Source organism: Pleurodeles waltl, chromosome 6 (assembly GCF_031143425.1).
Source record: "Pleurodeles waltl isolate 20211129_DDA chromosome 6, aPleWal1.hap1.20221129, whole genome shotgun sequence".
NCBI lineage: Eukaryota > Metazoa > Chordata > Amphibia > Caudata > Salamandridae > Pleurodeles > Pleurodeles waltl.
Genome location: NC_090445.1, coordinates 1719829557 through 1719857516, shown reverse-complemented (window position 1 = coordinate 1719857516; position 27960 = coordinate 1719829557).

Here is a 27960-nt window from a genome sequence, read left to right as displayed (position 1 = left end):
CCTCGTGCATGGCCTCACTGCTCTCCAAACCACGCCCTTTATTATATATATACGCACTTTCCAACTTCAGGGCAAAACCACATTATGAAAATACGTAGGGTATTCACACTTATAGAACGGCTTCATTCACCCTCCCCTAATGGTAGTGTCTAGCGACCAGTTACGTCACTGGGACGTGATACTACATTCCTCCTAAAAATGCACGACAAAAATATTAAGTCATCCATCTACCAGATGGTCACGCAGTCTCGTAGAAGGAGAAGGGTTTTGGCGCAAATTATAACGTGTAGCCTCTGAACGTCCCGGATTTTGACTAACATCACGGCAAGTGATAATGTCATGGGCCGAAGCCGGCGTGGCGTCAAATGACATGTCAGGGCACTGGACACTGCGAAGGTCCTCATTAGGTAGCGATATCATGTCACCGTCCACACACTGATTAGGTACATACTTGGCGACATCAGTGGAAGGATGGAACTTCTTGAAAAGAGATATGTTACGGGTGACAACATCTCCTCCACGTTGCACAACCACTGACGATCCATGTCGACGGATTATGGTCCAAGGAGCGATACCAAACGTCATGCGGAACTTACTTCCAGACGCCAGCTCTTTCAACAGCACTTTGTCACCAACAAGATCTGACGACACCGCTCGCCTCTTCCGGCTTGCATAGTTATTCATTGCTAATCGTCGTTCTTGAACTTGATCAGGATTTATGGATGGATGGACCCAAGAGCGGTGATGCAGGATGGAATCAACAGCAGCTCGCCCAAAAACTACATGTCCAGGGGCTCGGTTAGTTGTTGAATGAGGGGTCTGGCGATGGTTCCACAAAAGCGAGCATATGGCGTACTCACTGGTTTGACCACTGGTATGTGCGATGCGTATCACTTTGTTTAGCGTTCTCATAAAGCGTTCAACTTCCCCATTAGCCTGGAGCCATCGTGTGTGATTCGACGGTGTCTAACACCGGTGCTCTTGAAGTACCTGGTCAACTTCTGACTATGGAAAGGTGGACCATTATCAGTTTTGATTTCAGAGATGAGACCTTGTGTGGCCATGACCTTCCACAAACAGGAGATCACTACATCAGTTGTGGGAGACGGTATGATTTCCATCCCGGGGTGTTTGAAGAAATCATCAATCAAGACCATTGTGTGACGACCATCTGGGAGACTCCCAAAATCAAGGCTCGCTGACACCCAGGGTTCTTCTGGGCTAGGCTTTGTTTCGATCGGAACTAGTCAGCTGGGTTCACCAGAGGCCTGGCACCACACACAAGACCTCACCACATTCTCCACCTGTTCATCGATAAGGGGAAACCACACTTTAGATCTCAGACGTTTTTTGTCTTGACCATACCTTGGTGACCATTGTGAGCAAGCTGCACCACTCTAGCGGTGAGAGATGATGGTATGACCAACCTGCACCCTCGGAGTACACATCCATCTGGGTCCACTGTGAGTTCATTGTGCAAACTACCCAGAATGCGTTGTGATTCAGAAGTTAGGATGGGTAGTTGTTTCTTCACAATGTACCACTGATTGGTACACATGGCAGTTAACACCTTCTGTAAACACTCATCAGCTTCGGTGGCCTGAACAACCTCACTCACAGAAAGAGGTAACGGTCGAGACCGGTCTGACACATATTTGACATACTCTTCCGTTTCTTGGGCATCATGTACCTCTTCTTCTGATGCGGCTCGTGGATGTCTTGACAGATAATCAGCAGGGTTCTCAGACCCAGGACGGTATTCTAACCGGCATCTGTAATCCTGTAATTGGAGCAACCATTTCTCTATACTAAGAGGAGGCTTTGATGCTGTGCCGTTGAATAAAGGGTATTAGGGGTTTGTGATCCGTTGTCACTATGAAAAGGGCTACCATACACGCAGATGTGAAAATGCTTACAGCCCCAATGCACAGCAATGGCTTCCTTCTCTATTGGAGAGTACCTTTGTTCAGTTTCAGTGAGAGATCGGCTGGCGTACGCTACCGGGGACCAGCTCCTTTCACTTTGCACTTGGAATAGCACAGTTCCTAGTCCTTTTGGCCCTACATCAAAGGCAACTTTAGTCTTTTTCTTGGGGTCAAAATACCTCAACGTAGTTTCACTAGACAAAGCATCCTTGATAACCTCAAATGCCATTTGCTCAGTGAAACCCATGTCCAAGACTCAGATGCTTTGGTCAATTTACGGAGAGGTTGTGAGAGAGTGGACAGGTCCTTTATAAATCACCCACAGTAGTTTACCATCCCCAAAAAGCTTTGGACTTCCGTCACACATGTGGGAGGAGGTGCATCTTTGATATCGCTTACTTTCGCTGGGTCTGGTGCTACGCCACTGGATGAGAATTCATATCCGAAGAACTGTATTCTGTCTTTAAGAAATTCACACTTGCTGCGATGCAGTGTTAGCCCAGACTCCTGGATCCTCTGAAGCACACGTCTGAGATGGGAATGGTGTTCTGTAATGGTGGGCGCATGAACCAGAATGTCATTACTGACATTGATTTTCTCAGGTAGATCAGCTAATAGTTCTTGTATCACGTTTTGGAAAACCTCAGCGGTGCTGGAGATCCCAAAGTTCGAACGCTTCTATCTTCTCAGCCCCATGTGAGTAGAAATGTCGTGATGTAGTGCAACTCCTCTGACAGCACCAGCTGGTGGTATCCTGATCTTAAATCCATCTTTGAATACCACCATGACCCACTGAGCTCACCAATAATGTCATCAATCGTGGGTGTTAGATGTCTCTCTCGTTTAATGGCTGCATTCGGGAGGCACATGTCCACACAGATGCAGACTTCTCCAGGTTGTTTGGATTTGCATGCCACGACGATTGGTGACACCCATGGCGTTGGTCCCATCACCTTCTCTATGATACCTGCCTTCTCAAGATGATCCAACTCCTTTTCTACCTGAGGTCTGAGGTGAAACGCAATACGCCCGTGGCGAAGGGCGACTGGTTGCACCGTCTTGTCGAAGTGTAGCTTTACCTCTCTACTCTTTAAACACCCAATTCCTTCAAACATTCCTTGGTATTGGGCCAACAACTCTTTTACTGACTCCTGATGTATGCTGAGTGCAAAGGTGACTACTCCGAGATCTTCTGCCGCATTGCAGCCTAGCAACATTACTCGTCCCTCTCCTGTTACATAGACTTTAGCCAGGAGGGTTCGAGACCCATGTGAGATGGTAGTCTGGAACATATCCTTCAGGGCAAGTGGTGTGTTCTGGCCGTAGGTGTAGACTTTTACTTTGGCGTTTGCAAGTACAGGACTAGGTGTCATTTTATAGTACTCATCAGCGGCTAGGATATTTATTGATGCACCTGTATCGACCACTGCAGGATCTCATGCGTACCTGCATGAACTTGGCACTTTGGTAACTTTGTTGATGCAAAAGGAGTGTTCCCAACCGTGAACAATTAATGAATTACGTGTACCTCGGCCTCATAGTCATCCATGTCACTACCATGCTCAGATTTATCAGTTGCCGCATTGACGGAGTATTTCCAGTTTGTGCTTTGCTTGACCTACAAACTTTTACAAAGTGATGTAACTTTCCACAACCAGCACACTTCTTGCCCCTTGCTGGGCATTCAGACAGTTTGTGCATTGGTCCACCACAATACCCACATTGTCTTGTTAGCTGTTTGTTCGGGCGGAACTTTGTTCTACTCGTGGTTGGAGCTACTACGTTAGTTGCCTCCTCTTTTATGGGCCTCTGTAAGGCCGCCTCCATGTGAGAGGCTGGGGCTTTAGACAGTTCTTTCGTGCGCCCCATCTGTAGGATGTCGGGTAGAGACCTTCCAGACTCTTCCAGGATCCTTTCTCTGAGTTTTATTGATAAACACCCTTGATTTATTTGCCCTCTTATCTCTTCTGTCTCGTCCGTGAACCCGGACGTGCCGGCTAGATTCCTCAGCCTCATGTGCAAAGAGTCTAATGACTCTTCTGCTTGTTAACGTGCTTGCATGAAAAGAAAACGCTCATAGTCTGTATTGTCCATGGGCTCAAAATGTCTATTTAGGGCGGCAATGAGAGTGGTGTGGGTTTTGGGTGCATCCTCAATGAGATTCTTTTATATCTTGTAGATGTCCTTTCCCCCTAAATGTAGGAGTAGAGTGCTCTTTTGAGCATCTTTCACCTTGGTGGCTTAAAAAAACAGTAGGACCCTCTCCACCCAGTCTCTCCACTTAGGGGCTTGTGCGGATGGGGCCCCATCGACGAGAAATGGCTCTACAGGTGGTATAGCGGACATGGCAGCGGTGGGTGCACGTTTGCTTGGGGGGCTTCAGATCAAAACTATAGGAAGGGGCAGTCACCAAACAGTCAGCAGCCAAAACTGTGTAGAGAGCCTGAGTGCCAAGTCACAAAGTCATGCAGGAGGCTCAGGAGCATGTAAATACTCTCCTGAGGTGAGGAGGAGCAGAAGGATCCTCTGTGGCAGTTTGCTGAAATATACTCCACCACATGGGAGGCAGCATGGGGAGCGGGGAGCTCTCCAAAGTTATGAGCAGCAGAAAGGATCCTGAGAAAAATGGTGTGGGTGGTGCCACAGACACAGGCCACACCAGGGAAACGATGCGCTCCTCACAGCAGGCGTGCCGGCACCAGTGAAATTGACATGCGAAGACAAACCTCCGCAGACGAGGAGCAGCTGGGGAGCAGCTGACAGCAGGATGAAGCGCCGTCTGGACCCACGTGGCACGAGCACCTCATCAGAAGCTACCGCCACAGGTCAGAGCAACACGGTGAGCTTTGCGCTCTGTCACCGTCGTCGTCAAAAAGTGTAATGTCGGCGCTTCTGACATACATCGGTTTTACAGGAAATAACATAAACGCACACGCTTGCTCTTTTATGCACGTGGTTTCAGGAGGCTCGTGAAGGCAGCCCCGATCCGCACTCTCCTCGTGCATGGCCTCACTGCTCTCCCAAACCACGCCCTTTATTATATATATATATATATATATATATATATATATACGCCCTTTCCAACTTCAGGGCAAAACCACATTATGAAAATACGTAGGGTATTCACACTTATAGATCGGAATCATTCACCCTCCCCTAATGGTAGTGTCCATCGACCAGTTACGTCACTGGGATGCGACACTACAGCCCTCAGGCCAGCTCAGGGGCTTGAGCAGGGAGTCAGACAACCTGCGACCCCTGCGCCTCGTACAACTCATTGGGGGACCCGCAGTGGTTCATGTATGTAAAATGAGTTACTGCAACAACTCACGTGAGAGAGTAGCACTCAGTTAAAAGGCTTTATTGACTCTTCTGATGCCGAGTACGTTAATAAATATAGTTAAAAGTATAAAAATGACTGTGAATAAGATTATTACAATACGTGAACAAATGGTAAAATTGGCGACATATTGAATGGACATATTTAGATGACAACAATTTGTACGGAATCCCTTCTTCCCTAGCCTGTAGCTAACTTCTACATGAGGTATAAGTGAAATTTAAATTACACACATGTGATTAGCATATTATTGGGAATTTATACGTCACACCTCGAGTGAGATTCTACTATTACATCAGACGTGTCATTTATGCCAAAATTCACTGTAAAAACATAGGGCCTCATTTACAATCTCTTTGTGGCACTGTTGCACCATTTTCTTTAGGATAAGGCGGTGCAACACAGTTCCCCAACCTGCGCCGTATTTACAAACTAGCGCATGGTCACCATTGTGCCAGTTTGTAAAGCCTTGCCTCACATTATTCCTGCGCCAGGTATACTGAATGCAAGGGAGGCGTTCCCTCGTTAAAAGTCTCGCAGGAATAGCGCAGTGAAATCACTGCGCCCGCATAGCGTCATTTTTTAATATGCGCTCAGGGCAGGCGTTAAAGGTGATGCTGTTGTCTATGAGTCCCCTTAACATTGCTTAAAATGTTTCCACCAGTCCAGCAATGTTAAGGTTTAGCGCCACTTTGCGCCATGGAGCGCTGTATTGTAAATGTGCTAGGTGGGCGCAAGGCAGCGCAAGAAACCTGCTGCAGCGATCATTGTGCTAGTGTCTTGTGAATGACCTCCACAGTCCGGGAGCTGCGCAAACAGGCAGAATGCAAACAGGCAGAAAGCAGGCATCTGTGGTTCACTCCAGTTCTGTTTCTCAGGCTCTTTTTACAAGAATCACTGCATCAGAAACCAAGGAACATTTTGCAGTAAATTACAAATTTGAATGACAGGTGTGCATCTTAAGACATTAAAGGTAATTTTCCAGAAATTTTGTGTAATTACGCGAAAGCAAATTACCCACTTTGGCAGACCCCTGATTTGCATGAAAACCAAAATGCCACAGAGAGGAGTTTCTCAAGTGAAGTGCACAAACATAAATGTGAATACTTGTAGGAAAATGGCTCCCTGTTGCAGTTACCCCCCCCTTTTTGCCTGATACTGATGCTGACTTGACTGAGAAGTGTGCTGGGAACCTGCTAACCAGGCCCCAGCACCAGTGTTCTTTCACCTAAAATGTACCATTGTATCCACAATTGGCACAACCCTGGCACCCAGGTAAGTCCCTTGTACAAGGTACCAGTAGTACCAAGGGCCCTGTTGCTAGGGAAGGTCCCTAAGGGCTGCAGCATATGTTGTGCCACCCTAGGGACCCCTCACTCAGCACAGACACACTGCCATTGCAGATTGTGTGTGCTGGTAGGGAGAAAAAGGCAAAGTCGACATGGCATCCCCCTCAGGGTGCCATGCCCACAAAATAGTGCCTGTGGCATAGGTAAGTCACCCCTCTAGCAGGCCTTACAGCCCTAAAGCAGGGTGCACTATACCACAGGTGAGGGCATAGCTGCATGAGCAATATGCCCCTACAGTTTCTAAGTCTATTCTTAGACGTTGTAAGTACAGTTTGGCCATATTAAGTATATGGTCTGAGAGTTTGTCAAAACGAACTAAACAGCTCCATAATGGCTACACTGAATACTGGGAAGTTTGTTATCAAACTTCTCAGAATAATAAACCCACAATGATGCCAGTGTTGGATTTATTACAAAATGCACACAGAGGGCATCTTAGAGATGCTCCCTGTATTTTACCAAATCCTTCAGTGCAGGACTGACTGGTCTGTGCCAGCCTGCTGCTGAGAGATGAGTTTCTGACCCCTTGGGGTGAGGGCCTTTGTGCCCTCTGAGGCCAGAAACAAAGCCTGCTCTGGGTGGAGGTGCTTCACATCTCCCCATGCAGGAACTGTAACACCTAGCAGTGAGCCTCAAAGGCTCAGGCTTCGTGTTACAATGCCCCAGGGCATCCCAGCTAGTGGAGATGCCAGCACCCTGGACACAGCCCCCAATTTTGGTGGCAAGTCCAGGGGGGATAATGAGAAAAACAAGGAGGCGTCACCCACCACTCAGGACAGCCCCTAAAGTGTCCTGAGCTGAGGTGACCCCTGTCTTAGGGAATCCTCCATCTTGTTTTGGAGGATTCCTCCAATAGGAATAAGGATGTGCCCTCCTCCCCTCTGGGAGGAGGCACAAGGAGGGTGTAGCCACCCTCAAGGACAGTAGCAATACTGCCCCTAGGACCTAAACACACCCCTAAATTGAGTATTTAGGGGTGACCCTCAACCCAGGAAATCAGATTCCTGCAACCTGAACTAAGAAGAAGGACTGCTGACCTACAAGCCCTGCAGAGACGACAGAAGCCGACAACTTCTTTGGCCCCAGCCCTAAAAGGGGCCAGCGACCGCTGAAGCCTCAGAGGACTGCCCTGAATCCCAGGACCAAGAAACTCCAGTGAGCAGTGGCTCTGCTGAACAACCAGCAACAAACTTGCAACTTTTCTACAACTTCAAAGACCTCACTCCTCCCGCTGGAAGCGTGAGACTTCACACTCTGCACCCGACGCCCCTGCCTCGAGATCCAGAGAACCAACACCAAAGGGAGGACCCCCTGGCGACTGCGACCCCGTGAGTAGCCCGAGACGATCCCCCTGGACCCTCACAGCGACGCCTGCAGAGAGAATCCAGAGGCTCCCCCTGTACCGCGACTGCCTGTACCAAGGGACCCGACTCCTGGACCAAGCACTGCACCCGCAGCACCCAGGACCAGAAGGAACCGAACTTCAGTGCAGGAGTGACCCCCAGGCGACCCTCTGCCTAGCCCAGGTGGTGGCAGGCCCAAGAAGCCCCCCTGTGCCCTGCCTGCACCGCTAGAGCGACCCCCCGGTCTCTCCTTTAAAGCCAATAGCAAACCCGACCCCTGCTTTGCACACTGCACCCGGCCGCCCCTGTGCCGCTGAGGGTGTGTTTTGTGTGCCTACTTGTGTCCACCCCAGAGCTCTACAAACCCCCCCTGGTCTGCCCCCTCAGGACGCAGGTACTTACCTGCTGGCAGACGGGAACCGGAGCACCCCTGTTCCCCATAGGATCCTATGTGTTTTGGGCACACCTTTGACCTCTGCACCTGACGGCCCTGACTTGCTGTTGTGGTAACTTTGGGGTTGCCTTGAACCCCCAATGGTGGGCTGCCTATGCTCAGGAACTGAGACTTATAAGTGTCTTACTTACCTCACAATCTAACCAATACTTACCTCCCCCAGGAACTGTTGATTTTTGCATTGTGTCTACTTTTAAAATAGTTTATTGCCATTTAACAAAAACTGTATATGTTATTGCTCTAATTCAAAGTTCCTAACTTACCTGTGTTAAGTACCTTGCATTTTATGTATTTACTTCAAATCTTGAACTTGTGGTTCTAAAAATAAACTAAGAAAATATATTTTTCTATATAAAAACCTATTGGCCTGGAATTGTCTTTGAGCGTGTGTTCCTCCTTTATTGCCTGTGTGTGTACAACAAATGCTTAACACTACCCTCTGATAAGCCTACTGCTCGACCACACTACCACAAAATAGAGCATTAGAATTATCTAATTTTGCCACTATCTTACCTCTAAGGGGGACCCTGGGACTCTGTGCATGCTATTTCTTACTTTCAGATAGTTTATACAGAGCCAACTTCCTACAATACTCAATGGCCTTTTGTCTGGAGCTTCTTTGTGAACCAAAGACGCCTTCCTTGTGTTGCTGTTTTAGAAAGAAACATATCGTTGTCAGCCAGCAAGACCGGGAATGCCAATGTGCCACCTTCACGCAGGCTGTTCATGAAATCAATACCATTTATGAATTGTATCCTGCCTTTGTGAAGGCTGAAGCCTCACCCTTCCTCAGGAGGTTGTTAGGTCCTTCTCTGCCCTGGGTGACCCTTGACCTGGATGTCCTCCACACCCTGACCTTGAAGTGTCCTTCGCAGGGTATCCGGAGACCCTGGTTTCTGGCTCCCACCGCTAGGCTCTCGTTGTACGAGCACAGATATGGGCTGCCACCTTCACCATGTTGTCATGAATATATTTTGTTTCCAGTACTTCTATATAACTTCAGAACCTATTGCATCTTGGGAGTTGTAGGCTTGTCTTGCTTCCATTAACCTCTTAGCTGCTGGGCCTCCCCCCACCCCATGCTGAGCCCTTTTTTTGGCAATTTGGGGCAGTTTGCGCTTGGGCCTTCATAATGTTTTGTCCACATAAACTATCCCCTCCAAATTTGCGTCCTTTTCTTCCAACATCCTAGGGATTCTAGAGGTACCCAGAGTTTGTGGGTTCCCCTGGAGGAGACCAAGAAACTAGCCAAAATGCAGCGAAAACTTGTTTTTTCAAAACAAAATGGGAAAAAAGGGCTGTCGAAGAAGGCTTGTGATTTTTCCCTGAAAAAGGGCATCAATAAAGGGTTTGTGGTGCTAAAATCACCATCTTCCCAGCTTTCAGGAACAGGTAGACTTGAATAAAAAAACAATTTTTTAACACAATTTTGGCATTTTACTGGGACATTCCCCATTTTCAGTATTTTTTGTGCTTTCAGCCTCCTTCCAGTTAGTGACAGGAATAGGTATGAAACCAATGCTGGATCCTGGAATGCTAAACATTTCTGAAAAGTAGACACAATTCTGAATTCAGCAAGGGGTCATTTGCGTAGACCCTATGAGGTTTTCCTACAGAAAATAACAGCTAAAAAAAAAAAGAACATTGAAATTGAAGTGAAAAAAACAGCCATATTTCTCCATATTTTACTCTGTAACTTTTTCCTGTGATGTGAGATTTTTTTAAAGCAATATACCGTTACATCTGCTGGACTCTTCAGGTTGCTGGGATATATAGGGCTTGTAGGTTCATCAAGATACCTAGGTACCCAGACCCAATATATGAGCTGCACCTTGCAATGGGTTTTCATTCCATACCGGGCATACAGCAATTCATTTGCTGAAATATAAAGATTAAAAAATAGGTATCAAGAAAACTGGGCACAAGATAAGGTGTTGAGAAACAGTGGTTATTTGCACATATCTGAATTCCGGGGTGCCCATACTAGCATGTGAATTACAGGGCATTTCTCAAACAGACATCTTTTTTACACACTGGCTTACATTTAGAAGGAAAAAATGTAGAGAAAGACAAGGGGCAATAACACTTGTTCTGCTAGTCTGTGTTCTCCCAAGTCTCCCGATAAAAATGGTACCTCATTTGTGTGGGTAGGCCTAATGCCTGTGACAGGAAACGCAACATGGACACATCACATTGAAAACTGACGTGTTTTTTGGAAAGTGCCTAGCTGTGGATTTTGGCCTCTAGCTCAGCCGGCACCTAGGGAAACCTAGCAAACCTGCGCATTTTTGAAAACTAGACACCTATCCAATCCAAGATGGGGTAACATGTGTGGTTCTCACCAGGTTCTGTTACCCAGAATCCTTTGCAAACCTCAATATTTGGCAAACAAACCACTTTTTCCTCACATTTCGGTGATAGAAAGTTCTGGAATCTGAGAGGAGCCACACATTTCCTTCCACCCAGCATTCCCCCAAGTCTCCAGATAAAAATGGTACCTCACCTGTGTGGGTAGGCCTAGTGCCCGCGATGGGAATAGATCACATAACGGTCAATGTTGGTCCTTACATGAGGCAGCTGTTGACCCTGGGGTGATCAATTCCTGACGCAGGCACTAGGTGTAGGCACTCAAGTGGGGTAGTGTTTTTATCAGGACAGGTGAAGAATCACTGGGTGGTAGGAATTATTTGGATCGCAGCATATTCCTGTAGTTTGTGTGACAGAAATGTGAGAAAAATAGAGTTTTAATTGAATATTTCAGCTTTGCAGGGTATTCTGGGTAAGAAAGCTTTGGGGAATCCACACAAGTCATACCTCTGTGGACTCCCCCGGATGTCTAGTTTCCATAAAGGTCTGGGTGTGGTATGTTTCCCAACATGGCAGCCGAGCCCAGGACCAAAAACACAGGTGCCTGCCTTACAAAACCAGTTTGTTTTGTGATAGATAATTTTGATGTCTCCACAATACGATTTGGGCGGTGGAATTTGGGGCTGAACTAAATTGGGGAGCTCCCAAGAGAGCACTCTTTCTGTGCTTGCCGCCGCATGCACCTGCTCTCTTGGTTGGGCTAACCCACTATTACCCCGCTGCACAGACTGTGCTTGCGAAGGGACAGCAGGACTGTCCTCATCACCTCCCTCATAATGTACTGGAAGAGGAGTTATCCAATAGGACTCCTCTGACTAAAAAATCACTCCCCCGAGTCTGCGCCATTGTCCTATCCCTCAGTTGCTGTCTCAGTACCTGCTGTCTCAGTCTCTGATCCTATGTCAGAGCTGTTCTCCATAACCAGAGTGACGTCAGCAGCAGTCATCCAACGAGGTGCCATCTCTGCTATTGGGTAAACTGTTGCTCTAAAACACTAGCCTACGTAGACAGTCACAAAATCGATGGTGTTTGTGAGATACGTGCAACAGTAGAGGCCACCTTACCTGCGCTTCTTCCCTCAATCAGCACGTACTTTCAAGACACTAAAAAAAAGACACACTATTACTTCACCTTGTCACATACCAGTCGTCACTGTCGTTAGCACCTCCTGCGCCCAGTCCAACAATCATTATTGGTGCTCCCACTCCCTCCTCCTCGGATTCTCTCACTACCACCCAGCAAAAGTGCCCTTCATCTCTCCATCCCCCATCCCGCACATACATTTCAATTGTATTATTGCGCAGGAAATGGCTGACTTTACTGACCTACTCAGCTATTTACCTAAAATACAGATTTGATCCCTTCAGCAGGCATATAAACCTTCTGCGCTACTTTGTGGCATCAAAACTGCCACTAGACAAAAGTCAGATCCTTTTCTAACAGAAACATAATCACAAGAGTTACTTGACTTTTTTATTGCTGCCTAAAAGCTACAGTTCAAACGCGTCAGTTGAAGTATGTGCATTGCTTTCAAGACGCAAGCTGCAACTGCAAGAGAACTGGTGGTGAATATATATAAATATATATAAATGTAAAGAGATCACTTTTATACTTGGGTGTGGTTTTCCTGGGGGCCGGTCGCAGCCCCCAGGGAAACCACACACGTTGACAAAAGTGATTGCTATATATATATAAAAATATAAATATAAAAATATAGATATAGATATAGATATATCTATCTATATAGATAGATAAATATAGATATATCTATATACAGATCTCTCTCTGTCTCTGTCTCTCTCTCTGTCTCTCTCTCTCTCTCTCTCTCTCTCTATATATATATACATACATATATATACGTATAGATAGATAGATCTATATTTTTTTAACAGCTGTATGGTTTCCTGGTTTACAGTTGATTAAAAAAAGTATTACCCCCACAGGGGGTCGCCCTTCCCATGGTCGACCCCCTGTTTATTTCATTTTGTTATTTTATTTATTTTACACCCCTGGGGGAGCGGGGTAGGGCGAGAGGCGCGATCTGCCTCAATCACACCCCCCTAGGAGTAAACATACCTTTACAAAAAATATATGCCCCCAGGGGGCAGCCCATTTGCCGAGGGGGCCGACCTCCCCAAGTGAAATCCCTGGTGTATATTGGGGGTTTCCTGGCCCTTGAGTGCCAGGAAACCCATTCAAGAAGGCCTTGTTTGAAAGGGGAGACTCTCCCTTTTCAAATGAGGGCTTCCCGAATGTCGGGAAGGCCGTTTGGGGCTGTTTTCCCCACTGGAGCAGGAGGAGGTCGTAAGGACGCTTCCTGCTCTGGTGGAGAAAACAGATAGTGACGTCCGCGCGCCTAGCGGCGCGCACACATCACAAATGGGCGGGTGGGAGTCTGGTGGTAGACACAGAAGATCTTCTGTGTCTCCCAGGGTATTTTTAAATTAAAAAATACTCGGGTCGACGTACCTGAGGATTTTTTAACCCCCTCCCTGGTGACCTGTACCAGGGAGGTAGTGTGGGTGTTGGCCAGTGGCTGACGTCTGCACTAAAGCGGTTAAACCAATTGGACTAACACACCTGATAGAAATGATTCACGGAAAGAAAGCCACAGGGTTCGTGATGGGAGGGTGCCCACCTGGCCAGGGTGGCCTCGGATCTGCATGTTGCAGTTCTTTGCCTGGAAGCAATATCCTCAATCAATTTCAGTTGGCTTGTCAACCTGAGCCCTGCCTCTCTTGATGCAGCCTATATTTATTGTGGTTCCGCTCCACCTTGCATTTCTCATTCTGCCTGGCACCTCGACAATCATTTCACTCAGCGACCAGGACTTCGAGGCGCGGGTGGGGCGATCCTGTTGTCAAACACACATCTGGGTGCTCTAATGACTCAAGTGCAATGGAGTTCAAAATCTCATGCCTCTGAAGGATCCATGAAGTCATACATTCCAGAGAAGCACGTTGCACATACCTGTGCTCAGGTGCAGTGTGGTGCTCCTAGTAGGGTCAGGCCTCCTCAGAGCACTGCTGGGCATATTGTGAAAGTGGACATGTGGAGCTTTCAATTTCCAGGGTTTTTGTTTGCATTCTGCACTTGTAGTCTTCATTATTTAACAGGTCAGCAGAACTACACATACTAGAATGCAAATTATAAAAACCAAACTGTGCACATTGAACTGAGAAGTCCGCGCACATGCGCATGTGCGCATGTGTGCGTGTGTGTGTGTGTGTGTGTGTGTGCCTACCTCCCTCCTGGAAGCTGTGGCACAAACCACTGGACTGCGACCCACAACTGTATCGGGATGCAGGTGGTAACTAACTGTTGTAGATGTCTCTGTAGGAAGGTTGTGTGTGTGTGTGTGTGTGTGCCTACCTCCTGCAAGCTGTGGCACAGACCACTGGACTACCACTCATAACTGTATCGGGATGCAGGTGGTAACTAACTGCTGTAGAAGTGTATGTAGGAAGGGGGAGTGGTCTGTGGCCACCTCCTATGAGCCGAGACACAGATCACTCGACTGAAGCCTCAGCTGTGGCAGGTGGTAACCAGCAGTTGAAGAAGTCAATGTGGGAGAGGGTGCGTCTGTGACCAGCTACTGCGAGCTACGGCACAGATCCCTGGACTGATCATTTAACTGGTGGGGCATGGGTGGAAACCAACTGTTATAGAGGTTACCCTGGGAGAGGGTGTGTGTTGTGGCGTGGTGGAATTAGAGGCATCCAGGTGAGCATTTACCTCATACAGAATGAAGTTTTAAGCCAAGTGAAAGGATAGAAATCCACTGCAGTCTCTGCCGGACACACTCCAGCTGACACTCAGTGGAAAGTTTCCAAAGCGAGCAACAGCAGTGGGACATTACTACAACATTCTGTGCTAAAACATTCTACTTGAGAACAGCATGGATGCAGATGATAATACAATATCTCTTTTCTTCACAAAATCAAACAAAAATAGCACCCCACCCATAACGATAAAATAAGACAACTGTGCAACTTCCCAACAAGACATCTGTATGCATACAAACGAAAAATCCCTGAAAACCCCACTAGATAAATATAAGCCTCAAATATAAGAGCTTACACATAAATAAACTTCTACTCATACAACATTGCCAGTAAAAATTAGATCCACACTGTGAACCCTCTCATGACAGAGACTCTACACCAACGTCCATGGTACACATTTTGCACATTTGGACCTACGAGGTTCCACTTCTATGGAAGCCCCTCCAGGAGTTAATGATTTGGTGGTCCCTCGAGGCTCAGACCTTTTGACTTCTTTCTCCAACCCATGAGTAGAAGATACACTTTTATTCATCCTGACCATTCAGAGTCTCATTCCGAACCTTCACAATCTTACAAACATCCACCAAAGTCCACCTTCTACCATTACTGCATTACCACAGATTATTCTCACCTTCAGCGCCCCCCATAACTACTGTCACTTTTTTGTTTTTACAAATGAGGACTCTCAACATGCAGAACATCCCCCTGTTGAACAGACAGTTGTTTGGTTGACTCTTTGCTGTCACACCTGTCTTTTATTTTACTTTGTGCCATTTCCACTCTACTAAGCAAGGCTCTTTGGTCTGCATTATTTGTAACTTTATCGTGAACAGACTTAGCCACCAAGTGGAGTAAAGTATTGAAGTGGATGGGAGTCCTCTGAAGAGTTAGAGGGGGACACCTTTGTGAGAGAATGTGGAGTGATGCGATAAAACCATAGCACTGATTTTAAAGCTTCTTTTGGGCCAGACCTGAGGTTCTTACCCACTTTATACATTCAAACATCACTCTTCATCCTCCCCACCATACGATTGGTTTGAGGATGATAACGTGAACCCCTCAGATGTTTCACAGGAGACCCTTCTAAAACTAATTTCATATCATGATTTCAAATTGAACTCCATTGTTGGGAATGATGCATTCTTGGAAACCTTCCATCATGAGAATGTATTTTAGAACCTGCACCGCATTACCAGCTATGGGTTTGTAAAAAAACTCAGGCCGTTAGCTATGGTGGTCCATCAGCACAAACATGTATAGTAAATGATACAGAAGAAAATTTAATGGACCTCCCAGGTCAATGCCGTTTCATTCCTGGCTTTTCAGGTAAAGCGATGGGTTGTAAATGTTCTGTTGCAACCTTGAACCCATTTTTCAGTTCAGCAACACACCACACATTCTGTCACCACTGTGTCCACATCCTTGTTCATAGAAGGCTACCAGTAATGGGCCCTGAGTGTTCTTTTCATCATTGTTAACCCAGGATGACCTTCACGTGCATTGTTTACCAAAGCAGCACGAATGGCGTCGGGTGGCACACATTTGTCACATCTCACCACTACACCATCTTCTGTAGACAGCTTGTCCGCAACCTTGCAGAAGGGTTGTATTTGTGAACATAGGCTTCTTTCTTTCAGCCACCCGCTCACAATAAACTCTTTGACCTTCCTCAACACAGTATCTTCATCACCCGCCTTTTTTCAGTCACTCTCGTCATGCTTTGTTCTCAGCCTTGTCAACAAGCGCCATAAAGCCATCTTCTTTGTCATCTACAGGATCTACTGTATCCTGAGCATTCACCGGTAATCTCGATGGAAAATCTGCTGCGGGGTTCTCTCCACCAGGGATGTAGCTGCCCTTGAAATCATACTGAAGCAATGTGGTGATGGTGGGTGGTGTCGGTTTGCATTGCACATTTTGTACCCCACACATAACTTCTGAATTTCTCACCAGCCCAGCGGCATGCCAGCAGATCTTCAATTACAGAGTAATTCAATTCTGGCTCACAAAACACCCTTCATACATAACTGTTACCACTCCATTTTTTATGGTTCTTTGGGTCAATAGCGCTCCGAAACCATATTCGCCCGCGTCCACAGTAATGGTGCAAGGTATGCTAGGATCGTACACACACAATGCTTTTGCATTCAACATTTCCGCCTTAACCATGTCAAAAGTACCCTGACAGCCATCATCCCAAATGAACTGAAATGTGTTTTTCCGTATATTGGTTAGGGCTTTCATTTTATTGACATACCCTGGGATACACTTGGCATAACAATCACACAGCCCAATAAACAAGAGCAATTCCTCCTTATTCTTGGGGCTAGGACCCTTCACTGATGCCTTAACCAAACCAGGCATTGGACAACTGCCCTTACACGATATACTGTGCCCCACAAATTCAATGTCTCTTTTCCAAAACTTACATTTCTCTTTTTTTTACCACCACACCATTCTTCTAAAAAATTTTAAGAACAGATTTAAGAACCTTGTGTGATCTTCAGAATACTTGGCGAAAATCAAAACAACGTCCTGAAATGCAAGGACTCCCTGAACATTCTCCAAAAGTTGGTGCGTTATGCGTTGGAAAACCAAGGCAGCAGAGGCCAGACCAAACATCATTCTACAAAATTGAAATGTACCAAAAGGTGAGTTAAACGCAGTGTAATGGCAGGACGTTTCTTTCAACATCACCTGATGGTATGCAGATTCTAAATCAATTTTGGAGAACCATTCCGCAACTCTCAGCTACTCCAATAGATCCCTAATCCTAGGTAGAGGATGAGAGTCCGCCCACATTTCCTTACTGAGACTTCTCAAATCCGTGCACAAGCACACATCACCACTGGGTTTTCAGGCCACCACGAGAGGTGAAAGCCATAGACTGGACTCAGTGGGCTCAATCACACCGATTTGTGTAGCTCATCCAGCTCTAGTGTAAGATCCTCCCTAAGACTGAACAGGACTGACCTAATCTTATGTTTGACAGTAGTAGCTTCTTGTTTGACCTTAATTTTATGTTTAAAACCAGCAATCTTTTCCAAACTGGCAGAAAAGTAATTGGGAAACTCATCCTTCAATGGAAATGAATCTGGTAAATCCTTGATAACTAGGACCTGTTCTCTAGTACCTAGCTTTAGCACCGTACCAAAGAGACCCTGGTGGAACCATCCCATCTTTTTAGACCTCTTAAAGTCACATAGACGTTTCCTTGGATCTTACATCCTTTAAACTCCAAAACATCCTCAACAAAACCCTCCAAATCAGTTTTACTACCTTCATATGACACATGTGCCCTATCTGAAGGAAACAATACTTTGTCACCCCAAGTCTTGTGAAATAACTCAAATGTTATAATTGTGATGCTCGCCCCCGAATCAACCAACAAATGCAAGGGTTTGCCTCCCCCGCATCAACACAAAGATCTACGCAATCACTCTGGTCTCCACTGACTACATTGTCCTCAGTGACTACCACTATCATGTCCTGGAATTCTTTAGCGATGTGTTGGTCTCTTGTCTCATCATCATCTATCACATTAACTCTCAGTACTTTATTTTGACCTACATGCTACAGTTTTGCAAAGTGACTAACTTTGCCAAACTTGCAACATGTTACGTTCTTGACAGGAAACCCTCTGCCTTACTTACTATGTGAAGCATTGCCATGCATAAAATACAAATTGGTGCATTAAAAAAACTTGTCTACATACTTTTTATATCTTTGCGTGCTGTCTGACCAGAAGATCTATATTCACATTCTCTTTAATATTTGATGTCATTTTGAGTTCCTTAAGGGATAACTGTGTGAGTTCCACACTTTTGACACTTCTAAAGCATCCTCCAATGACGGACTCCCCATGTGCAGTAGTTTTTGTTGGGTTTGCCTTTCGGAGCATGATGTAGGACTACCAAGCTGGGCTGAACATCAAATCTCTTGAGAGTCATCCAGCTATTCTCCCTCAGCCGCCACAAGGTCTGGTCGGTGTTTCAAAACCTCTCTACCTTTGAAACCCAACAAATGTACCAGTAGAAATGCTTTTCTTTCTGGTCTGGAGACAGACGCCGCATTTGCACCCAGATACATCTCAAAGGCATGAAACCATGGTTTCCAAGGAGAACTGGGATTGCCAGGTGATTCTAAGAATGGTGGAGGAGGGTTAACTGACTGCATGAGTGAATAGTATCAGCAATCCTAATTTATAATGTCTAATATGATGAGAGTGTTGTTTCCCATTTTATTGAAGCCGTGGCCGGGGCCACTGGACTGATCTCTGTGCTGAGGGAGTGGGTGTAGTAACAGCAGTTGTAGAGGTCACGGGTGAATAAGGGGTGTGTGGCTACCTCTTGCAAGCCCCTGGACTTGTGGGTTGTGGGTGTTAACCAGCAGTTGTAGGAGCCTCAGGCTCAGAAACTAGATGGCCTTTCTGCCACTTTGTAAGTTGATTTATTGAAAGCTTTCCAACATTTTACCTCTACCAAATCCCGTAAATTTCTCAGAGTGCCATTCTGAATGCCCTGGTTATTGCTCTTAGCATTCAAAGGAGGCTTTCGGGTAAATGTTTCATTAAACTGGTCATAGAAACTTGTCCCAGTTTAAGAACCGACCTACGTACTGACAGAGCGGTTCATAAAATTCCATATGAGAGTGGATTGCTATTGTACGTACCTAATTAATATTCATCAGATAGGTCACAATTTGCGACTCACTCCTATTGGGTACAATCACAGTGATCGAGACCTGCAAGGGTATGTGATTACATATAAATTAAGATATTTTGTTTTTGAAAGGAGGATATTTTCTGCAATGAAAACAAGGCTGCTCCTAAAACACTTTTCCCACACGTCACAAAGAGGAAGGGGTTTAAAGTGAACCCCTTCCCTTTCAAGAGTAGGTTAGCACTACAAATTGGGGGTTGGTAACTTTTCAATGGTTTGCAAATGAAAATATGGTTACAAACTATTGACACATATCGTACAGATTTGGTGATTGTAAGAAATCTCCAAAACACACCCCTTCCAAATATCATATTGATATCTAGTCCCAATCCCATTTTAGAAGTCTGTTTTTCTTATGATTAATAACATGGGATTAGTACAAAAAGAAAACCCACAAAATTTTGGGTTCACAAAATTTGGGATCACAAAATTTGATATTTACAATGGTAAAAAAGGTTAGCGTGCTGATCATAAGTTGCATGCAAACTTTGCACTCAGAATGTTTTCTCCACACAAATATTGGTGCCTGGAGAACTGTGTGTATGAAAAAAGATGGTACAGAAAAACAGAGCTGCAGCTCAAAATACAGCATCTACAGCACTCATGAAGGAAGAGAAGGTCTGATGAGTGAACAACTCCAGGTAGGCACAACAACCTTGGGCTCCCAAGGGGGACAAAGGGCTCAAACGTCAGTGGCCACATGGGGCTCACCACTGGCAATAGAGGTCAGAGAATCTTTCTTTAGAGGTTTAAGCAATTTTTAAATATGATCTTTTTTTAATAATTTAAGTTTGTTGTTGTTTATTTATAATATAGTATAACTAATTCCATGTTTAAAGGTAAATAAACCAGGTCAGATGGGGCCACCTCAGAAAGGCTGAAGGTGTTAGTAGGCTCTAGATCAGCTTCTCCAATGAGTAGCTCGTGAGCTACTGGTATCTCTCCTGCTACCTGTATGCAAATCTCCAGTGCCCCTGCCAGCCTACTAAATTAGACGGTTTGCTTGGTTGAATTAATATATATACCAAAATTGAAATTACCCATGTAGATGCATTACACATTGACAACACATCTTTGCATTACTGCTGAATACCCTGGCTGAAGCACCGAGGTGATAACTGTGGTCGCTAGGCACATGGTTGACACTGATGTAATCTTGTCTCACGAGGTCACTATTAAAGCTCTGCTGATACTAGTAGCTCGGGACGCTTTTCAGTGAACATAAGTGCCTCTTACTGTGGAAAAGGTTGGAGATCCCTGCGCTAGAGGCAAGATAAGCATTTCTAGCTAATGCAGAGTGCTGGACTATCACTAAAACTGACATTAGACTGTCTACTGACCAAGGTCAGTAGGTCCATCAGAGGCTGAAGGACACTCTGGGGTGATGCAAAAACCAAAACAGCTGCTGTTCATGAATATTTCATGCATGTGGGTGCAGCTCCTTCTGCTTCGAATCTTTCTGATCTGTTGTCATCGGGATCGCTCAGGTGCCCTTGTTGAACAGGGTCATTTCAATAGCGGCTTCTAGGTATTTTTTTCTTAGAACTTGTTATTCTTTTGCCTTCGTGAGTCGCCCTCCTTGAGCCTAAATTTGCCTATTTTCAGGTAAGCAGTGCATCCGCCTTCAGCAAAGCAGTGCATGCAGCGGTTTGAAGACATTCACACTCACCAGTTGTCTTTATCTGCACTGGTGACGGTGCAGTTAAGATGACTACCAGTCCTTTGTTAGCATGGGCACTGGTGACGGTGCAGTTAAGATGACCCTGCAGTCCATTGTTACCATGGGCACTGGTGACGGTGTAGTTAAGATGACCCTGCAGTCCCTTGTTACCATGGGCACTGGTGACGGTGTAGTTAAGATGACCCTGCAGTCCTTTGTTACCATGGGCACTGGTGACGGTGCAGTTAAGATGACCCTGCAGTCCTTATGTTACCATGGGCACTGGTGAGGGTGTAGTTAGAATGACCCTGCAGTCATTTGTTACCATGGGCACTGGCGACGGTGCAGTTAAGATGACCCTGCAGTCCTTATGTTACCATGAGCACTGGTGACGGTGTAGTTAAGATGACCCTGCAGTCCTTTGTTACCATGGGAACTGGTGACGGTGCAGTTAAGATGACCCTACAGTCCTTATGTTATAATGGGCACTGGTGACGGTGCGTTTAAGATGACCCTGCAGTCCTTATGTTACCATGGGCACTGGTGACGGTGTAGTTAAGATGACCCTGCAGTCCTTATGTTACCATGGGTACTGCTGACGATGCAGTTAAGATGACCCTGCAGTCCTTTGTTACCATGGGAACTGGTGACGGTGTAGTTAAGATGACCCTGCAGTCCTTTGTTACAATGGGTACTGGTGACAGTGTGGTTAAGATGACCCTGCAGTTCTTTGTTACCATAGGCACTGGTGACGGTGCAGTTAAGATGACCCTGCGGTCCTTTGTTACCATGTACACTGGTGACAGTGTAGTTAAGATGACCCTGCAGTCCATTGTTACCATGGGCACTGGTGACGGTGTAGTAAAGATGACCCTGCAGTCCTTATGTTACCATGGGCACTGGTGACGATGCAGTTAAGATGACCCTGCAGTCCTTTGTTTCCACGGGAACTGGTGACGGTGTAGTTAAGATGACCCTGCAGTCCTTTGTTACCATGGGTACTGGTGACAGTGTGGTTAAGATGACCCTGCAGTTCTTTGTTACCATAGGCACTGGTGATGGTGCAGTTAAGATGACCCTGCAGTCCTTTGTTACCATGTACACTGGTGACGGTGTAGTTAAGATGACCCTGCAGTCCATTGTTACCATGGGCACTGGTGACGGTGTAGTTAAGATGACCCTGCAGTCCCTTGTTACCATGGGCACTGGTGACGGTGTAGTTAAGATGACTCTGCAGTCCTTTGTTACCATGGGCACTGGTGACGGTGCAGTTAAGATGACCCTGCAGTCCTTATGTTACCATGGGCACTGGTGACGGTGTAGTTAGGATGACCCTGCAGTCCTTTGTTACCATGGGCACTGGTGACGGTGCGGTTAAGATGACCCTGCAGTCATTTGTTACCATGGGCACTGGCGACGGTGCAGTTAAGATGACCCTGCAGTCCTTATGTTACCATGAGCACTGGTGACGGTGTAGTTAAGATGACCCTGCAGTCCTTTGTTACCATGGGAACTGGTGACGGTGCAGTTAAGATGACCCTACAGTCCTTATGTTACCATGGGCACTGGTGACGGTGCGGTTAAGATGACCCTGCAGTCCTTATGTTACCATGGGCACTGGTGACGGTGTAGTTAAGATGACCCTGCAGTCCTTATGTTACCATGGGCACTGGTGACGATGCAGTTAAGATGACCCTGCAGTCCTTTGTTACCATGGGAAATGGTGACGGTGCAGTTGAGATGACCCTGCAGTCCTTTATTACCATGGGTACTGGTGACAGCGTGGTTAAGATGACCCTGCAGTTCTTTGTTACCATAGGCACTGGTGACGGTGCAGTTAAGATGACCCTGCAGTCCTTTGTTACCATGTACACTGGTGACGGTGTAGTTAAGATGACCCTGCAGTCCTTATGTTACCATGGGCACTGGTGACGGTGCAGTTAAGATGACCCTGCAGTCCTTTGTTACCATGGGCACTGGTGACGGTGCAGTTAAGATGATCCTGCAGTCCTTTGTTACTATGGGTACTGGTGAAGGTGCAGTTAAGATGACCCTGCAGTCCTTTGTTACCATGGGCACTGGTGACGGTGCAGTTAAGATGACCCTGCAGTCCTTGTTACCATGTGCACTGGTGACGGTGCGGTTAAGATGACCCTGCAGTCCATTGTTACCATGGGCACTGGTGACAGTGTAGTTAAGATGACCCTGCAGTCCTCATGTCACCATGGGCACTGGTGACAGTGTGGTTAAGATGACCCTGCAGTCCTTTGTTACCATGGGCACTGGTGACGGTGCAGTTAAGATGACCCTGCAGTCCTTTGTTACCATGGGCACTGGTGACGGTGTGGTTAAGATGACCCTGCAGTACTTTGTTACCATGGGCACTGATGACGGTGCAGTTAAGATGACCCTGCAGTCCTTATGTTACCATGGGCACTGGTGACGGTGCGGTTAAGATGACCCTGCAGTCCTTTGTTACCATGGGCACTGGTGACGGTGCAGTTAAGATGCCCCTGCAGTCCTTTGTTACCATGGGCACTGGTGACGGTGCAGTTAAGATGCCCCTGTAGTCCTTTGTTACCATGGGCACTGGTGACGGTGCAGTTAAGATGACCCTGCAGTCCTTCTGTTACCATGGGCACTGGAGACGGTGCAGTTAAGATGACCCTGCAGTCCTTATGTTACCATGGGCACTGGTGACGAAGCAGTTAAGATGACCCTGAAGTCCTTATGTTACCATGGGCACTGGTGACGAAGCAGTTAGGATGACCCTGAAGTCCTTTGTTACCATGGGCACTGGTGATGGTGTAGTTAAGATGACCCTGCAGTCCTTATGTTACCATGGGCACTGGTGACGGTGCAGTTAAGATGACCCTGCAGTCCTTTGTTACCATGGGCACTGGTGACGGTGCAGTTAAGATGACCCTGCAGTCCTTGTTACCATGGGCACTGGTGACGGTGCAGTTAAGATGACCCTGCAGTCCTTTGTTACCATGGGCACTGGTGACGGTGCAATTAAGATGACCCTGCAGTCCTTTGTTGCCATGGGCACTGGTGACGGTGTAGTCAAGATGACCCTGCAGTCCTTTGTTACCATGTGTACTGGTGACAGTGCGGTTAAGATGACCCTGCAGTCCTTTGTTACCATGGGCACTGGTAACGGTGCCGTTAAGATGACCCTGCAGTCCTTTGTTACCATGGGCATGGTGACGGTGCAGTTAAGATGACCCTGCAGTCCTTTGTTACCATGGGCACTGGTGACGGTGCAGTTAAGATGACCCTGCAGTCCTTTGTTACCATGGGTACTGGTGACGTTGTAGTTAAGATGACCCCGCAGTCCATTGTTACCATGGGCACTGGTGACGGTGCAGTTAAGATGACCCTGCAGTCCATTGTTACCATGGGCACTGGTGACGGTGTAGTTAAGATGACCCTGCAGTCCTTTGTTACCATGGGCACTGGTGACGGTGCAGTTAAGATGACCCTGCAGTCCTTATGTTACCATGGGCACTGGTGACGGTGCGGTTAAGATGACCCTGCAGTCATTTGTTAGCATGGGCACTGGTGACTGTGCAGTTCAGATGGCCCTGCAGTCCTTTGTTACCATGGGCACTGGTGAGGGTGCAGTTAAGATGGCCCTGCAGTCCTTTGTTAGCATGGGCACTGGTGACGGTGCAGTTAAGATGACCCTGCAGTCATTTGTTGCTATGGGCACTGGTGACGGTGTAGTTAAGATGACCCTACAGTCCTTATGTTACCATGGGCACTGGTGACAGTGTAGTTATGATGACCCTGCAGTCCTTTGTTACCATGGGCACTGGTGATGGTGCAGTTAAGATGACCCTGCAGTCCTTTGTTACCATGGGCACTGGTGACGGTGCGGTTAAGATGACCCTGCAGTCCTTATGTTACCATGGGCACTGGTGACGATGCAGTTAAGATGACCCTGCAGTCCTTTGTTACCATGGGAAATGGTGACGGTGCAGTTGAGATGACCCTGCAGTCCTTTATTACCATGGGTACTGGTGACAGTGTGGTTAAGATGACCCTGCAGTTCTTTGTTACCATAGGCACTGGTGACGGTGCAGTTAAGATGACCCTGCAGTCCTTTGTTACCATGTACACTGGTGACGGTGTAGTTAAGATGACCCTGCAGTCCTTATGTTACCATGGGCACTGGTGACGGTGCAGTTAAGATGACCCTGCAGTCCTTTGTTACCATGGGCACTGGTGACAGTGCAGTTAAGATGATCCTGCAGTCCTTTGTTACTATGGGTACTGGTGAAGGTGCAGTTAAGATGACCCTGCAGTCCTTTGTTACCATGGGCACTGGTGACGGTGCAGTTAAGATGACCCTGCAGTCCTTGTTACCATGTGCACTGGTGACGGTGCGGTTAAGATGACCCTGCAGTCCATTGTTACCATGGGCACTGGTGACAGTGTAGTTAAGATGACCCTGCAGTCCTCATGTCACCATGGGCATTGGTGACAGTGTGGTTAAGATGACCCTGCAGTCCTTTGTTACCATGGGCACTGGTGACGGTGCAGTTAAGATGACCCTGCAGTCCTTTGTTACCATGGGCACTGGTGACGGTGTGGTTAAGATGACCCTGCAGTACTTTGTTACCATGGGCACTGATGACGGTGCAGTTAAGATGACCCTGCAGTCCTTATGTTACCATGGGCACTGGTGACGGTGCGGTTAAGATGACCCTGCAGTCCTTTGTTACCATGGGCACTGGTGACGGTGCAGTTAAGATGCCCCTGCAGTCCTTTGTTACCATGGGCACTGGTGACGGTGCAGTTAAGATGCCCCTGTAGTCCTTTGTTACCATGGGCACTGGTGACGGTGCAGTTAAGATGACCCTGCAGTCCTTCTGTTACCATGGGCACTGGAGACGGTGCAGTTAAGATGACCCTGCAGTCCTTATGTTACCATGGGCACTGGTGACGAAGCAGTTAAGATGACCCTGAAGTCCTTATGTTACCATGGGCACTGGTGACGAAGCAGTTAGGATGACCCTGAAGTCCTTTGTTACCATGTGCACTGGTGATGGTGTAGTTAAGATGACCCTGCAGTCCTTATGTTACCATGGGCACTCGTGACGGTGCAGTTAAGATGACCCTGCAGTCCTTTGTTACCATGGGCACTGGTGACGGTGCAGTTAAGATGACCCTGCAGTCCTTGTTACCATGGGCACTGGTGACGGTGCAGTTAAGATGACCCTGCAGTCCTTTGTTACCATGGGCACTGGTGACGGTGCAATTAAGATGACCCTGCAGTCCCTTGTTGCCATGGGCACTGGTGACGGTGTAGTCAAGATGACCCTGCAGTCCTTTGTTACCATGTGTACTGGTGACAGTGCGGTTAAGATGACCCTGCAGTCCTTTGTTACCATGGGCACTGGTAACGGTGCCGTTAAGATGACCCTGCAGTCCTTTGTTACCATGGGCATGGTGACGGTGCAGTTAAGATGACCCTGCAGTCCTTTGTTACCATGGGCACTGGTGACGGTGCAGTTAAGATGACCCTGCAGTCCTTTGTTACCATGGGTACTGGTGACGTTGTAGTTAAGATGACCCCGCAGTCCATTGTTACCATGGGCACGGGTGACGGTGCAGTTAAGATGACCCTGCAGTCCATTGTTACCATGGGCACTGGTGACGGTGTAGTTAAGATGACCCTGCAGTCCTTTGTTACCATGGGCATTGGTGACGGTGCAGTTAAGATGACCCTGCAGTCCTTATGTTACCATGGGCACTGGTGACGGTGCGGTTAAGATGACCCTGCAGTCATTTGTTAGCATGGGCACTGGTGACTGTGCAGTTAAGATGGCCCTGCAGTCCTTTGTTACCATGGGCACTGGTGAGGGTGCAGTTAAGATGGCCCTGCAGTCCTTTGTTAGCATGGGCACTGGTGACGGTGCAGTTAAGATGACCCTGCAGTCATTTGTTGCTATGGGCACTGGTGACGGTGTAGTTAAAATGACCCTACAGTCCTTATGTTACCATGGGCACTGGTGACAGTGTAGTTATGATGACCCTGCAGTCCTTTGTTACAATGGGCACTGGTGATGGTGCAGTTAAGATGACCCTGCAGTCCTTTGTTACCATGGGCACTGGTGACGGTGCGGTTAAGATGACCCTGCAGTCCTTTGTTACCATGGGCACTGGTGACAGTGCGTTTAAGATGACCCTGCAGTACTTTGTTACCATGGGCACTGGTGACGGTGTGGTTAAGATGACCCTGCAGTCCTTATGTTACCATGGGCACTGGTGACGGTGCAGTTAAGATGACCCTGCAGTCCTTTGTTACCATGGGCACTGGTGACGGTGCAGCTAAGATGACCCTGCAGTCCATATGTTACCATGGGCATTGGTGACGGTGCAGTTAAGATGACCCTGCAGTCCTTATGTTACCATGGGCACTGGTGACGGTGCAGTTAAGATGACCCTGGAGTCCTTTGTTACCATGGGCACTGGTGACGGTGCGGTTAAGATGACCCTGCAGTCCTTATGTTACCATGGACACTGGTGACGTTGCAGTTAAGATGACCCTGCAGTCCTTATGTTACCATGGGCACTGGTGACGTTGCAGTTAAGATGACCCTCAGTCCTTTGTTACCATGGGCACTGGTGATGGTGTAGTTAAGATGACCCTGCAGTCCTTTGTTACCATGGGCACTGGGGGCGGTGTAGTTAAGATGACCCTGCAGTCCTTATGTTACCATGGGCACTGGTGACGGTGTAGTTAAGATGACCCTGCAGTCCTTGTTACCATGGGCACTGGTGACGGTGTAGTTAAGATGACCATGCCGTCCTTTGTTACCATGGGCACTGGTGACGGTGCAGTTAAGATGACCCTGCAGTCCTTTGTTACCATGGGCACTTGCGACGGTGTAATTAAGAAGACCCTGCAGTCCTTTGTTACCATGGGCACTGGTGACAGTGTGGTGACAGTGCAGTTAAGATGACCCTGCAGTCCTTTGTTACCATGGGCACTGGTGACGGTGTAG